The sequence below is a fragment of the Meles meles genome, chromosome 5, assembly GCF_922984935.1.
Source record: "Meles meles chromosome 5, mMelMel3.1 paternal haplotype, whole genome shotgun sequence".
NCBI classification, from domain to species: Eukaryota; Metazoa; Chordata; class Mammalia; order Carnivora; family Mustelidae; genus Meles; species Meles meles.
The window spans coordinates 56,062,451-56,079,485 of record NC_060070.1 but is presented as its reverse complement, the minus strand read 5'-3'; the positions used below and the strand labels follow the sequence as shown (position 1 = coordinate 56,079,485).

The window sequence follows — 17,035 nt, the reverse complement described above, 5'->3', positions numbered from 1 at the left end:
GCCAACAGGGACTCCATCTCAGAACCCCACGGTCATGACCTGAGCTGAGATCAGGAGTCAGACGCTTAACTGACTGAGCCACCCAGGTGCCCCAAAGACTCGTATGTGTTTTAAGTGACCAGCTTATTTCACTTAGCATAATGTTCGCAAGGCCCATCCGTGTGGATTCCGTTTTGTTGTGTGCATGTGCCACATTTTGCTTATCCATTTATTGATGGGTGGACACTCAGGACTGTGTCGACTTCTTTGCTGTTATGAACAATGTTGCTGTGAACATTTGTATACAGGTTGACCTGTGGTCATTTGTTTAGTTGTTTTTAAATCTGCTTTGGTGAGATACAGTGTATCTGCCGTGTACTCACCTAGTGAAAATCCTCCACAAGGTGCGTAGCCTGTTCACAGAATGGTACCACCATCACCAGAGTCAATTTTAGAAACTTTCATCAACCCCGAAAGAAACCATTTAGCTGTCACTCCATGTCATGATGACCCCTGTTCTCTCTAAGCAATCACCAATCTAATTCCAGTTTCTGTAGAATCACCTCTTCTGGACATTTCATAGAAATAGGGGGGAAGTGCATTTTTGAAAGAAAATTGGTTTATTACAGCTTCATTAAGAGTAGACCTTGGAATCCAGTTCTTGGTAACTTTGTCTCCAGCCTCCTTGAAACGTGTAAGATATTCTTCAGCTTTTAGTAAGTCTTCTCCTTTTAGTAATTCCTTTTAGGACTCCTTTAGTAAGTCCTTTCAGTAAGACTTTAGAAAGTCTTCTCCTTTTATTAAGTTCCTGCTGGGGACCTCCACCCTGCTCCTCAATAAGAAAGTCTCTCTTTCCTGAAGACTGGGTTGGAGAAGAAGGGCTCAGTCTCCTTCCCTCGTGGACACCCCCCAAAACAGGGTCTCTGCTGCCTGTGGTTCTGTGGACTTCTGCGTGACAAGGTGGGGCTCTCTCTGCTCATTTTCATTTGTAGAAGTGAGCACTGGAAACCCGCAGGCTGTGCAGTTATGAATCCTCCTTTGGAACAGACCAGATTCACTGAGAATTGCTGATGAGATCTGCAAGTTTGTTGGGAAATCCAGGTCAAGCCGTGTCCACTGGAGCTGAGATGAATGCATCCTGTTTCCACATCCTGTTTGTGGCAGGGCTGCGGGCTGGGGAGGGGAATGCCAGATCTTTCCCATGGGGGACGTACATATGCGCACTGGGATGAGGAAGCCACATGGAGGTGTGTCCTTCAGAATAGCTTGTAAGTTGGTTCTGCCCTGTTCAGGTGGATGTGTCCTTGCTGGGTACCCACTGTCCTCCCAGGAGACGGAGGCAGGCACTCATGGCTTGTGAGCACAGAGCCATGAAGGGGACCAGAGGTCGCTTGGACTGCCATTGTTTTAGCTCAGCAGGGTGGGAAGTAGAAGCAGAATGGCAAGTTTATGTTTCAGAAAACGAATGGGTTGCACCAAGAGCCAGGCATGAGATAAGTATGTGTATTATACATTCTTTTCCTTTGATCCATTTACCAAGAGCCATCTGCCAAGGCTGTGGACAGGAGGGCAAGGTCCCTGTCCCAGGGGCTGGAGCATTTGGTGGGCTTGCTGTCTGTGATGGCCATCTGCTTGGAGTCACCCCTCCGGGATTCCGGAGTGATGAATGAGAGATGGGTGGTCTCCTTTCCTTCTCCGACCCAGTCCAGAGCACTCCCTGCACTGGCCAATTTGGCGTGGCCTGTCCGCATGGGCTGTTCTGCTGCTGCTGCTGGTGTTGGCCAGACCCCGAGCCTGCATTAAGCTCTGCTAGTTGCGGGGTGAGGAACAGTTTATTTAAATTCTCTAAGCCTCGGGTTCCTTAACCATAAAATGTACGCAATAGAAGCTCTTTCTGAGGTTGGTCGTGTGAGATACCTAGGGTGGTGCCCGGGATATGGTAGGGGTTCACATCTCACTTGCTCTCTCTCCATGGCCTCCGTGACATGTGGCATTGCCCGTGGCCGTGGCCGCATGTCTGTGGTTTTCACCCTCTCTCTCATTCAATGGTGTCCTGCACAGAGCTCCCCAGTGGCTCAGGCCACAGAAAATATGCCCCTGATACGGGAGCTTTCCTTTCCTTTCCATACCCCAAACAGGGGAGGCTAGGAGATGACCGCTATCCTCAGGGAGCCCGTGCAGTCGCAGCGTGCCGAAGGACATGTTTGTGCGGGCGGCTCTGCCTCCACACGCGTGTGTGCTCTGTCGCATAGCATATTTGAGGGGCTCGACATTCCAGAATGCAGGGGCTCGGGGTAGGAGCAGCTGTGCTAGAATTCCCCACCTCAGCTGTTCCCCACCACAGACTCTGCTGCCCCTCGCTTCATCTGGTGAGTGAGCCCCAGCTGCCCAGCCCCAGCTGGAGTCCACACGCCTGGGCTGTGCACCACCCCCCTGGGGGTGGGGTGTGTGCAACGGCTGGAGACGGGCTTTCGCTGCCAGGAGGAACTTAGGACGCAAGGGGGCTGTGGTTTCTTCTGTCTCCTGCAGGAGAGGTGAACAGGACACTGGGCCAAGGGGGTAGGGTGTGGTGGGGGGAGGCAATCAGTAGATAAATAGCGATACTGTCCTGGCAATGACAGGGAAGACCCCTATGGTATCATGCAAAGTAAATGGTAGCTAACAGTGAAGGAAATGGGGTGGGGTCGGCGGGGGGAAGGGGTCAGAAAGGCTAACGGGCTTGCCAAGATCACCGTGACAAAGCCTGGGCAGGCAGAGGTGGAATTCTTGCATAGATCCATCTATCTGCTGGGGCCAGACCTGTTGTCACAGATCTCCATGCAGACCACGGACAGGTGCTTCAGGAAAGACCTGTGATGGGCCAGGCGGTAGTGCAGTGCAGCTGAATAAATATTTTCCAGATTTCTGCAGTGTGGATGGGTTCGCTAGGTGCTGGAAAGATGCATGGGATGGGAAGGTAGCTGTCCTCTTAGGAGCTGCAGAAGTCATGACAACACGATCATCCTGTGCCAGGAGGGCCGCACGGCAGGGACTGGAGGAGGATGGCCGGCTGGGCCCTGGGGGCTGGGCACCGCCACAGACACAAGAGTTCGGTATCAGACTGGCTTCTGTTGGAGAAGTGGACATTAAGTTGACGTTATTAGAGGGTTTTGACCGCTGGTGCTTGTTGGGGCTGGCTGCTCTGTGTCAGATGATGTGGCCTGATGTCACATGCAGGCCACGTGGGGAAAGGGGATGAACTGTCACCTGCAAACACAGACACGTCCTCTCTCAGTGCCTCCACGTGAACCTCCAGTTTCGACTCGCCAGGAACCTGCGGGAGGAGCTGGCATCCTTCCCGAGATGCTCTCCAGCCCCTGGCCTGGCACGATCCAAGCACGGGGGTCCCGATTGCAGCCCCCCACCCCCGAGTGAGCCCCGGCTCCATCGTGACATGTGTAGCCACAACAGGGCCTCATGCCCTGCACAGACTCTGAAGTACAGAAAGAAAGTAGCCGCTTTGTCTCTGCTCTCCGCAGCTCCCGTGCAGGAGCTCCCGTGACTCCTGCTGACCCAGCACACGGCAGCGGAGGGAATTTGGGAGATGGGATCCTGCGGAGCTATGTTGACAGGCTGCAAATCCACCACAGGCGTCCACAGGAGTGAGCACTGCAGGGAGGGTGGGGGGTTGTGGAGGTGGAATTAGAGGAGAAGAAAATTCCAGACAGAAGCAAGGGCATGCAGAGGCATTTGAGCACAGCACTGTGGGGGTGGACAATGCTCAGAGTCTGTGCTCCCCAGTGCCAGCTCCGGGAGGTCTTCAGAGCAGCTCAAGGATTGCCCAGTGATAGGCTTTGTATGTTAGAAGGACCGTTGTCAATGTGAGCAGATTGGTCTGTGAGCCCCCAGGAGGGCAGGGAAATCCGTAGTCCAAGGGATGGATCCTGAAGGTCTAAAACTTACCAGAACCTTTGTTAGGCTTCTAGTTTGTAAATTCTTCCATCCCACTGGCTAATTCCTTCATTCAGTCTTTAAGGAGTGCCTCCTGCATGCCGAGTACAGATGATGGAAATGGGGCACTCAGGACTGCCCCTGACCCCCAACCTCATGTCTACAAACTTGGCTGCTGTGTGATCTTATTGTAGTCTCGTATTCTGAATTCTCTTCTGAAAACTGCACTTGTAATCCTGCCTAACTGGATTTTGGAGACCTTGGAGTGAAGGGTGTAAGGAGGAAATGGAGAAGGAAGGTTGGGGAATGTGTTGCCAGTATCTCCTGGATGCCACCGGCAGTCGTAGGCCTTCCCACGCATCAAGTTAGCTGGAGAGCTTGTTGGAAAGACAGACCTAGGGCCCCGCCCAGTCCTCATACTTTGACTTCTCCAGATATGGAAATCAGGAGTCTTTAAAAAGTTTTCCAGAAGGTTCCTAGGCGGCCAGCTTAGTGTTACAAATCACTGCCAAAGCCCGTTTCTTTTCCTTTGGGTCGACGGTCCCTGCTTCTGCTTCACATCTCAGTCGGCCATGGGAGCGGTGGTGGCACCCACCTGCGCTGGTAGAGGGCACATGTCACGGTGACTCTGGCACTGCTTCCCGGAGTCTCTGTCAGGTGCTGATGCGTCACTTCAGATAAAGCCTCAGAACCAGAAGGGGGAAGGATGTGAAGCAATACGAGAGCAACATGAGACCAGCCCGCAGAGTTTGAGGATGGCGATGTGACAGGACATGTGTGGAAACTTAAAAATGAGGTCTGAACGGTGACAGAAGCTACCTAGACTTATTGTGGCAGTCGTTTTGCAATGCATCCAAATATCACCTCATTGTGTGTTACTCTTAAAATTAATGTGTCCTGTGTCAGTTATATCTCAGTTAAAAAAAGGAAATCTGAGGAGCTAGGGAAACCTGAGTTCCCATCTTCACAGTGTTCATCACGTAACAGTTTTCCATCAGCGGTGTCTGAAGGAATCGAAGGTGGGGCTGTGGCAGTGTTCACAGGGAAAGGACCCCATCCTTTGTGCTGCCCACCAGAAGAAGTAGGGCAGGTAGACGGCTCCCACAGTCACATCCTAGACGGTGGCTGGCCACTGGCCTCCAGCTTGTGACCAGCAGGGGGCAGAAGAGCCCTCAAGTCCTGCAGCTCCTCCAACTCTGTCCTTCAGAGGCAGCTTCACTGACACCCCTGTTCCCCTCAGAGCAGCTGACAGAAGAAAGGCAGGCAGCCCTGGCCCCCGTACCCCCCACCCGGGGCCTCTGGGCCCAGACAGCACTGCGGCCCACATGCCCAGCGTGGCCTGGGCAGTGGTGAATGGGAGCCGCTGTTTGTTTCTACTGAGAAAGTTCTGACCCGCTTCCGGAGCCATTGCCATGGAAACAGACTGAGAAGATAGTTGAATGGAGCCTCTTTTCCTGCCATCTCCCCTCTCCCTTTCCCCGCTCTGAGGCAGAGGCTCTTAGGGGCTGGCAGTCTGGCATTCCCTGGAGGTTCATGCACAGTTGTTATTTTTTTTTTAATAAAGATTTTATATATTTGTCAGAGAGAGAGCGAGAGAGCACAAGCAGGGAGAGTGGCAGAGGGAGAGGGAGAAGCAGGCTCCCCACTGAGCAGGGAGCCCAATGCAGGACTCGATCCCAGGACCCTGGAATCATGACCTGAGCCAAAGGGAGATGCTTACCCGACTTATCCACCCAGGCGTCCCATCATGCACATTTGATAAGAATACCAAAGGCTAGGTTTCCTTACCGTGCCAGCCTCCGCTGGAGTAAGGGACCCCATATGCACCTGGTACCAGGCAAAGTGGCAGCCCGTTGCGGGAGCTCTTCTTGTGCTGAGCCAGTACCACACATCCTGATAACCGCCATGGGGACATGCAGTGCTTCCCTGTCCATCCAGCTGGCCTCACATCTCAGCCATGTTTCCTTGCAGAAAAGCCTTTCTTGAACCACAGATTTATTACATGTACACACTAAGTTTTATTATGTTTTCAAAGATTTATTTACTTACAAGACAGAGTGCGTGTGTGCTTGCGAGCACAGAGGGGTGGGGTAGAGGTGGAGGGAGAGAGAGTCCCCAGCAGACCCTGCACTGAGCAAGGAGCCCGATGCGGGGCTTGGTCCCAGGACCCCGAGATCACGACCTGAGCCGAAAGTGATGCTTAACTGACTACACCCCCCGGGTGCTCCCTGTTTGTGCTAGATTTTAAAGGGCAAATAGAAGGGAAGGATATTTTTGCCTCATTTGCAGAATACATAGCCATCATTAGAAAATGCAAAGAAAGCTATTTACAGTGCTTTTCTCATTTTATAAAAACTAGCTTTTGTGGTAAAAACAATGTACTAAAATCCTGTTTTATTTTGCTTTTGACAGTAATTCAGTAATTCTTAAGATGTAAGGACCTAAATAAAATTCACATCAAGGCCATAAAAGGAAGGTATTCATTTTTATTGGTTGCACCAAAGGCAGACAAAACAGAGAACTTTGTTTCCCTTTTATTCGATACCTTTTGTGTGTCTATTGAGGAAAAGTCAAAAATCAGAGCTTGACCCACATCTGCAGATGTCAGTGACCAAGTCACAAACCTAAGTTGGCACTTTCGGTGCTAATAACAGGAGAATACGGACACACTGGAGGCTCATGGTTTCATATCTGGCACTGTGAATCCGGTGGTGATTCAGACAGGAGAGATACTTGCCTTCATGAATCTGGTGTTCCCGTGGGACCAACACTGGAGTGGGGCCAGGAGAGCTGAGCATTAGCTCTGTGATTTGCAGTCAGGTAAGTCACTTTCATGAACTTCCCAGGCTTCCATTTCTGCATCTGTGTAATCAGCCTTTTCATGGTCTCTGGGTCTGAAATACAGGGGGATCGATAGGGCTGTGCTGGGTAAACCCAGACCAATGCTTTACTCGGTCATTTTTACTACATTTATTTATTTATTAAAGGAGAGAAAGCATGCACGTGGGGGGCAAGGGGCAGAGGGCAAGAGAGGGAGAGAGAGACTCCTGAGCAGGCTCCATGCCAGGCGCAGAGTCCAGCATGGGGCTCAGTCTCACAACCCTGAGATCACGACCTGAGCAGATATTAAGAGCCAGCCATTGAACCAACTGAGCCACTCAGGTGCCCCTGATCACTTTCACTCCTTAACCCACTTGATCTGTTAGGATTATATTCAGTCACTTGTAACTGAACCTGACCACACTAATGAGGCAAACGGGGGCCTGTTTTCGTCATACAGCAAGGAGTCTGGAGGCTGGTACAGTTGCTCATGGAAGTATTTCCTTTCCACCAGTTTTAATACGTGATTTTCATCTTTATGATGAAATGATGACTGCTTGAGCCTTGTGTCCGTGTTTCAGGAAGCACTGAGGGGAGGGGCGAAGGGCAAAAGTTATGGGAAAAGGTGAGTGAGTCTTTGTCATTACGGAAACCCTAGCTTTCCCAGAGACCCCCTCCCTGTGAATTCTCAGCTATATCTTCTCTGCCAGATGTTCCACTTGGCCTCTGCCAGCTGCAAAGGATTGTGGGGAAGTGAGTGTTTTAATGGGGTACCCTGTCGTCCAGACAAAATCACGGTTCCCTTAGTAAGAAAGAAGGTAAGAGGAATATTGGAACCGGAGGCCGCTGGCCCTGCAGGCGATGGGCACAACTCAGCCCTTCTTCTCCTGAGCACGTCGATCTAATCTGCCTCATTCTGTTGTAAACTCCTGGAAGGTCTGGACCGTTGCCCTCAACAGACCGTGTCAGTGTCTACACCCAACAGCAGATGCCAAAATGAAAAGCACGGTTGGTTGGTTTTATAGGAGACTGAGGAGTTCCTGACCTTACTGGACTTACCTGCATGTACTGAACTTCCCTGGAAAACAGCATCGTACACCATCTGGTGTGTCACGGGGATACACTGACGGGTCCCTAAGTTTGCAGGAATCGGGAAGGCGTTGGTAGCTTCTCAAGGCTGGGATACCTTCAAGGCTGAAGTGGTAACCTTCAGCATTACCACATCAGGGCGGCCATCCGTGCAGCATATATTTTTTAAAGATTTTACTTACTTACTTAATTATTTCTCAGAGAGAGAGAGTGAGTGAGAGGGACAGAGAGAGAAAGCGCAAGTGTGGAGGGGGAGTAGCAGAGGGAGAGGCAGGCTTCTGTCTGAGCAGGGAGCCCGCAGCAGGACTCGATCCCAGGATCCCAGGACCATGACCTGAGCCAAAAGCAGACATTTAACCGACTGAGCCACCCAGGCGTCCCTGTACAGCAGTTTATTTTATCAACTTTCTTAGCGAGGCCAAACCCACAAGGTGACAAATAAAGAGTAATAAACCCCAGATGGAAAAGAAAAGGCCCATGGGGGGGGGGGGGCATTTAGAAATCGTGGAAGATGACCATGTGCTCTCCTAGATTCTATGCTCCATGCCCCAGGTCCAGCTCTGCACGGGGCATCATCCTGGCCTCAGTACAGTTGTCATCCAGACAAACAGGTCATGCTGTGGAGATGTGGCATCTGGCTACGTTTCAGGCACGATACTTAAACTTCTGCCCAGGGTGCCTGGGTGGCTCAGTGGATTAAAGCCTCTGCCTTCAGCTCAGGTCATGGTCCCAGGGTCTGGGGATCAAGCCCCTCATCGGGCGCTCTGCTCAGCAGGGAGCCTGCTTCCCTTCCTCTCTCTCTGCCTGCCTCTCTGCCTGCTTGTGATCTCTGTCTATCAAATAAATAAATAAAATCTTTTAAAAAACAAAAACAAAAGCTTCTGCCCATGTGCTCTGTCATTAACTTTTGGGATAGTTACCACTGGGTGAACGACAGGAGACAGATCTCTTCCAGTGTGTCTCTGTGGTGGATTTCAGATTCAGCAGGGGTGGTGGAGCCTGTTGTTGGCCTGGGAAGCTGGTTGGCCACCCCCAGGTGCCAGGGAACCAGCCCCTTCTATGTCAAGAAGCTGGAGGACCCTCTGAGCCAGACTGAGAGAGACTTGGGTCTGTAGCCATCCTAACTGCTAACGTCTCGGTGGTGGTGCTTTGCCTATACAAACATGTTCTGAATTCCATACGAGTCATAGTTCATGGAAACCTCTAGAAAATCTATGCGATAGGTAATACTATCTCTGTCTTGCATAGAAGGAAACTGGAATTCACTGGGACACAGTAATTTGTTCAGAGTGACTGGTTGGTGAAAGGTAGAGCTGGGCTTTGAGCCCTGGAGGTGGGGCTCCAGAACACTCACTGAGCCATGGTGGTAGGTGGCTTCCTGTAGGAAGAAGCCTTCCTAGCTCTAGGGAATGTCATTTACATATGGATACCAATCATTGGCCCATCCGTCTCTACCTTGGTGTCATGTTCAGTCACTGGTGTGTGTGTGTGTGTGTGTGTGTTTAATTCTAGGAGAAACGTGGATTGCTTTTGTCTGGTGCAGTTGAGAAGTAGAAGAGGAGTCCCGTGTCCATCCTGGCTCTTAAAGGAAGTTGGTGTTCGAAAGAGAGAGAGATAGGCTTGATTTGCAGCAAAGATCGTGTTTCGATACCTCGAATTTCCATCTACCTAATATAATGAGCAGGGGACTGAAGCCTAACAGAAACCGTTTTTGCTACAAGTTGTATGCCTACGTTGACTCTCTCTCTGTATTTTTCTGAGTAAAAGACCCTTTTGAGACATCTTGTATAGAAGAATAAGTTCACCTACAGTGATTCTGATGGCAGTTTTCAACCAGAGATGACAAAAGAGGGTGGGGAAGGAAAAAAGTTGAGAATGTCCAAATGCATGACTGGAAAGTATCAGACTTTAAAAGTGGCCTTTCCGCACTTTCTCAGGGGGAGCATTGGATCGGTATGGGGAGAGGGCCTCTTCAAATTGGGAATAAACACTGGATGGGCTTGTTGTTTTGAGCCCGTATCCACGCATCACGGCCTTTTCTCTGGGAGAGTAAAGGTCACGCCACGGGCTGGTCCAGACCACTTCTGTGACGTGACGTCCGTCCGTCCCGGAAAGCTGCTCTCTGTCCACCAGTTTTTTGGTGTACCCTGTGCTGCCTGCAGTGAGTTCACCTGGTGCGGTTCTTACCGCGTCACGAGGACAGCAGGGAATAAACAGCTGCGAGAACGACGTCGCCGGGGAACGCGGGCGGAGAACCCCCGACATCACGTTCGGTCATCACTGCAAGGAAAACGGTGGATTGTGAGAACACATGAATTGCTTGTAGGGAGTGCGGTCAAGAAGAGGAATTGGGGATGGCCACCTAAATCACTTGACGGAAGTCAGTGCCAGAAAAGATTAGGAGGAGGAACTGTGGCAATTTAGAAACTGCAAGAGCCCAGAATAGGGATGCAGAGGTGACCTTGTAACAAAAGCCCGAAGGTACAGGCTGGGAATAGGCTGAAATGAAAGAAGAGGCCTGTATGGGGCATGTTGTGACCAGGGAACAACATGTCACCAATGTTGTCATTGTTGTTAATAATCTTGGGATTCTAATGACATATACCAGATTTGAGCAATAGAATTACCTTCGATCTGAGCCAGCAAGTTTTCAAGGTAAGTTCTACTATGTGCATGAAATCCTGCACCTGTTGTCTGGGTAAACACAGAGTTGACCCTGAGAATGAGCCCCTCTAGCAATGTGGACCCCTTGTGTCTCTCCTGTCTCATCTTCATCCTGGCCCCATGGCTGGGGAAGGGTGGGGAGCCTTGAATTTTTATAGCTGACAGTAGATAGTCTATACAGAATTTTGCTTCATATATATTTTTATGAAATAGGGGAGATACGTTCCTATGATGAAAAATATCTTTGCTATCCAAAGGATAATAAGAAATAGTAAATTAAGGAATTTTCTGCTTTATACAAAATGATTTATCACTAAATAAGCAAAATATTTAAGGAAGGCATATCAACTTACAAGGAATAGTCAACATGTAAGAAATACATCACCACATAAGAAAAAAATCAACTACTAAAAAGCTCCTCAACCCTTTTACCTTCTCTCTGCCTCCCCCTCACAGCTCAATAGCACAGATGGCTTAGTCCTTTTCCCGAATCTTGAGGAAAATGCTCCTGGCTTTGGGGACTGCTTTGGCAGGCCGGGGATGTTGCAGGAAGAGACCCAGACATGGCAAAAGCCCTGATTCAAAATTCAGCAGGAAAGAAACTAATGAAGAAGTGTATTTCCGGAGACTCAAGATAAAGGAAACTTAAAAATCTCTCAAGTATAGGTTTTCCAGTAACGGATAACACATGTTCTTCTCTTAGAAATTAGGTGATAGCCATTTTTTTTCTTTTCTTTCTTCCTTCTTTTTCTTGCTTGGTTATAATGAAGTTTTGGACAGGCCATCAAAACAAAAACACGAGGGCGCCTGGGTGGCTCAGTGGGTTAGGCCTCTGCCTTAGGCTCGGGTCATGATCTCAGGGTCCTGGGATCAAGTCCCGCATCGGGCACTCTGCTTGGCAGGGAGCCTGCTTCCTCCTCTCTCTCTGCCTGCCTCTCTGCCTACTTGTGATCTTGCTCTGTCAAATAAATGAATAAAATCTTTTAAAAAAAAAAAAAATGAGGTCTATTTTGGGAACTGCTGTATGTCAGGGCGTTCGTTATACTTCTCTGTTGTGCCAAGCTAAGATCACAGGAAGACAGAGTTGTCTTTGCCTAGAGGCACCTAAGGCTATTTGTATAGAAATAGAAATGAGGAGAAAAGCGAGCCTGAGCCAAAGTCCATGGCCTCCTTTCCTCCAGCAAGCAGGCAGATCTTTCAAGAGCAACACAACCAAATCCTGCAGTTCTCTTGAAATGCTTAGTTCTCATAAACCCAGGGGCCGTGTTCACCTTTGGGATTGAAAACCTGCTCAGTCCTCACAGGTTCTTCTGAGTATTGTTTTTCCGTAATTCACCCAACAACTGGTTTCATACACACGGGATGTATTATGAATTTCTGTTACATAAATGAGAAACAGTATGGTGAGGTGGGCGAGGCATTGGGCCCCTCCAGTGCTGGAGACGTGGCTTCCAAGCCCAGGGTGTCCCTGCCTGGCCCTGTATCATTAGCCACGTCATCACTCCCAGGTCTCGGTGGTCATCCTGTTCAATGATGGCGATTGCCAACAAGAGTGTTTTTTTTTTTTTTTAAGAGGTAGAATTCCATACAAATTTAAAGTATTTCATTCTGACCTTTGTCTCCTTCTCTGTGGCCCGTGGAGATCTCTACTGTAAAACAAGGTTCAAGAGAAAAGAAAAGAGAGCAACCTGGAACTTTCCCTTTATGACATTTGGAGCAGCAGTATAGTTTCTATAAAATCAATTTTATATGATTTTAGCCAGAAAGGGTAAAAGCATACTCCTGGTTTTTCTTCTCCCCATGACTGTTTCCTAAGTTCCATGGCTCCTTCACCTTCTTCTCCTGACCCTGAAGATTGGATTGCCATTGAGCCCAGTGCTCATCCCACATCTCTTCACTGTGTTCTCTTGGTCTCCTAGCTTTAAATATGCACATGACTTCCAAATTCTGATCTCCAGTCCTGAGCGATGCCCTTGAACTCTAGACTCACATACCCAACTGTCCCTTTAATATCTGCACAGGAATGTTCAGGAAGCGCCTCGGACTGAGTGTGTGTAGAGTAGACCTCTTGCTTTCTTCCTCTGCTCTTTCCCTACTCAGGCTTCCGTGTCAGGGCCACTGCCTGTCATGCCAGCACATCAGCTACATCTCCCTTCACCTGTCACCTCTTCAGAGACACCTTCTCTGTCCATCCCAGCAGGAATTCTCCCCACTTCTTGACCTGCACCCCCCATCTCGCTTCTCACCCCCATCTTTTGCTCCAAAAGCTCCTTCAGGATCTTACCTGTCTTATTTACCGCTACATTCTCAATACCTCAAAGGATGCCAGACTCATAATTGGAGTTGGATGAATGTTTATTGAAGGAAAGAAAACGAATGAATGAGTGAGAAGAAAGGACTGAAACAGTTGAACAAAGAATTTGCTAAAGACGGAGGTACGATGAAAGGAACTGGTTAAGTGCTGGGATGCTAGCCCTTAAATTTTTTTTTAATCTTATTTATAAATGCTTTATTGAATTTTCTTTGAGTTCAGGGAGTGTTAAAGTTAATTTAGAGATTGAGGAAAAAGTATTTACACTTGGGGTCTAATAGTAGTAGTTATTGATGAAAAGGTACTTCTAAGACTGGGTCCAGAGACTAAATGCAAAACTCAAATTATTTGATGCTTATGTAGATGTTCAAAGTGCAGCAGAATGCTAATTACTGTGTCCTTGTCAGTCCTAGTCATGGAAACCCTGGACCCTGTGCTGAAGTTCCCATCCTTTTTACCCTGTTGACAGTGAGAGTGATGGATAGAGAGCGAGGCTGACAAACCTGCTTCCAGCCCAGCCATTCCCAGGCCTGCGGCTTCTGGCTGTAAGAAGGTGCTCCGAGGAGGCCTCTTTGGAACGGACTCCTGAGCATTAATTTCTTTCACCAGGAGATCAGTAAATGACCCTTTCCACCTGCTGCCATCCAGATTTGGAATCTGGTTACATCATTGACTTATGCTCCTGCCGCATGAATTTTACAATCAGTCTCAAGGAGAAAGATGGCATTTCACATCACTGCTCTGCCTGCCAGCCTCTGTTTGCAGGGACAGTTCACTGCGTTCAAATTAAACTTTATATGGTGTCATTCCCCCCCCCCTTTGCAAATTGATGAGTTGGGGAGCTGCACACATAGGAAACACTGACTTGCTGTTCTTTGGCCAGTATCTAGATTGTGAACTTGTGAAACCTTAAAAATAAAACTCTCATTTGTCACTGCAAGATGAATAGAGGAGCTGGAGTGCCATCTGCTGGCCACCTGGGGAAACGCAAACATTCGCTAGTAGAAGCACCTCTTCTAATGAAAAGATCCAAAGTGCCAATCTGAGGATAAATTTTTAAATATGTGTGATAATTTGAAGAAAGTCGATACAGATTTAAAAAATTACAGGCTAGCATTTTATAGAGGAAAATGCATTTATATTTTGTGTTAACTGTGAAATAGTGAGAGCTTACCTTTGTATACAGTGTGGGTTCTGGAATATATTTATGGTTAGAAGACATTTCCATTTGTCAGGAAGAATGAAAAATGGGTTGGAAAATGGAGGTTGGCCTTTGAGTTCCTCAAGAATAGGATATAAAGAATTTTCTGGACATATTTTCTAGAGAAGAAGAGTCCAGCATCTGGTGGAAAGGTAGCTGGGCTGCCCATGTCTAGGGAGAGCTCCCTGTTGGCCTCTAACCAGCTGGTGGAAGCTTGGACTACTCCTGTAACTTCTGGAGATCATGTTCCCATAGAATTGGGATTGGATTCAATGATGGGTAAAATTCCTTACAACTCAGTCAGGGACTATTACTGTAATCAACAAAGGACTGAAGGAAAGTAATGTTTCTTTAGGCTATTTTCCCGTGAAAATATTTCTTTTATTTATTTATTTTTACTTATTTTTGTGAGAGAGAGCAGATCGGTGCATGGGAGCATGTGGGGGACAGTAGAAGAAGCTGCAGACTCCCCATTGAGCGGGGAGCCCAATGCAGGACTGATCCCAGGACCTTGAGATCATGAGCTGAGCTGGAGGCAGACACTTAACTGACTGAGCCACCCAGGCACCCGAAAACATGTCTTTAGGAAAAGTAAAAGTTCGCATACATACTTGTAATTTATTACATAGTGAAGTAGTTGATCAAGAGCTAGGGATATTTCATGTCTTTGTTCCTTAGCAATTAGGCCAAGAGTTCCCTTGTTCCTAAGAGTGATTTTAAAAATAACTGCTGCTTTCTTTGCTGTAAGCAGGTAAGGCAAAAGCAGGGGATGACTGTGCTGGGAAGTGGACTGGTGTGCATTACTATGACTTTGAGCTCAAAATGCAGCAGAATAAAATTTGAAAAAACAAAATACAGGAATGCAAACTTTAGCTCACATATTCTTCCTTTCTTTCTTTTTTAAGATGGAATGATTTTGCAGTGAGAGAGCATGGAGTGGGGAGGGGCAGAGGGAGAGGGACAAGCAATCTCCATGCCGAGCAGGGAGCCTAATGCAGGGCTCGATCTCCTGACCCTGAGATCACCACCTGAGTCGAAACCAGGAATCAGTCCCTTAACCGACTATGCCACCCGCACACTCATATTTCTTTAGAAGGGTCTTCTGCTTTAACCCCAGCCAGCTAGCCAGCCCTCTACAGTCTGCTCCCTGCTGCTACTTTGCTGTGCCCGTACCTCTGTAACTCTGTGGCCCTGAGCACTTAAATGACTCACGGCTGCTGTTGCTTCCTTTTCCCCGTCCTCCACCCCCGGCCCTGCCCTCCCCTTCCTCCTGCTGTTGCTTCTCCTGTGTGCCTACTTCTTTCTTCTTCGCTCTTATTTGTGGCATCAGGAGTCCCATTTCTTTGTAATCATCCATGTACCTTACTCATGATAGCATTCAGTACATTTTTGCTGAATGAATTAAGAACGGAAGTGGCTGTTTAAGTAAGTCTATATTTAGTCGTTTTCATTTTTGTGTGGCTTGGAGGGCAGAGAAGAGATCCTTGGAGCTTAACCTTGGCAAAATTCAGTAACAGGGTAGGTTTTCCTTACATTTTCTATGTTCACAGCTAGTGGTGATGGGAAAGAATGCCTTCGGGTCTAGCTCTCATCCTCAGCACCCCAGATGCCTCCCCTGTTTCTTTCTGAGCAACTCCCCTCACCCCTCGCGGACAGTAGAGGTCTGTTAGATTTGTGCACGAGTCAGCAACGGTCCTGTTCTCTCAGCCTTTGGCTTAGAAGGTGCTTATAGGCCCAGCTGTTGTGTTCACCTGCCCCCCAGCAGTCAGCTGGCATTGGTGGCCCTGCCTTGAAGAGAGTTGTGTTATCCCAGGTGGCTCTGCGTGACAGCCCCATCCTGCTTTGTCTGGTCACCTCAAATTGTAGAGGTCCTTTTCACCCGTAAGGTGGGGGCACACATTGCCGTTTGTGTGCTCTTCTCTTCCTCTGATCGCCTCAGTGTGATACAGCTCTGGCCTCCCAGCCTCTGTCTCCCCGTGCGTTCTCCCATCAGGAATGCATTTTTGCCATATCTCCCCCCCCCCCATCCTCCCTGGCAGGTGAACATAGTGAAGATTCTGGTGTGAACCCCCTGAGGATCCTTGTGTTTCTGTCCGGATACAGGTTCCTTCTTCCTGACTTTCCTTATCCGCACGTGTGCACCGAACTTACTACTCTCTAGGTTCTGGACCCGTCCAGTGAAAGGCTCTGCTCCGCTCTCCTCTGACTTTGAGGAGAGAACCTATTTGAACTTACTTCGGTTTCTTTCCCTCCTAATTTAAGTTGGTGTCTGTCTATGTATGTTCTAGAGAAACAAGTAATTGGTTTTGGGTTGTGTTCGTGTTTCAAGTTATTTGGATGTCTGTATTTGTCACAGGCTGGCAGCCGCAGTAGGGGGCGTGTGGGCCATCTCTGGTGTCCAGACACATGTTGATGAACTTGGACACATTTTTAAAAACATGGAATTATTTGCCATCACTTAAAAATGTGGAGCTGCTTTTTTGTTTTTGTTTGTTTTTTAAAGCAGATTTCCTGGCTTCTCTTCGAACAGGGGAGGATCTAGCAAGCCAGATAGCCTGTCTGCCAACCATCAGCTGCTGTCTCCTCCCTCTGTGTGGGGTATCTCATTGCCCACCTTTCTCCTGCGGCCGACCGCCCTACTCACCGCTGGCCTGAGTGGCCGGCACTTTCAGTGCTGGGCCTATGTTTTTACTACGATCTACTTTCTCTGTCCCACTTACACAAGAGACTTCTCAGTGGCAGTAACTTAACGTGTGGCTAATAGTTCACAGAAGTGGATCATCGGGTGATCGTCTAGTGAAATCCATTCCCTTCATTTAATAGAGGTCTTACCCTGGAGTGAGTCTGCAGTAAATGTTGACAAATGGTTCCTAAGTGTTTCTAGAAAGGCAACAGCTGGCTAGATAAGGCTAGCGGTAAATACTGTATCAGAATCTCCCTGGCTCGTCTAGGGGGCGATGATGCCGGGGCAGCCGAGTTGGGAGGGTTTTTGGTCCTCGCACAAAGGTAAGGCTCCCTCGTAATCAGACATGTTTTTCTTT

General features: G+C 48.5%; 1 protein-coding gene across 4 annotated transcripts in view; it reads left to right on the top strand.

Annotated features, from left to right (window-relative positions):
• Nucleotides 1-17,035, top strand: part of SASH1 (SAM and SH3 domain containing 1) — a 197,114-nt gene that overhangs the window by 103,098 nt on the left and 76,981 nt on the right. The window lies entirely within an intron of this gene.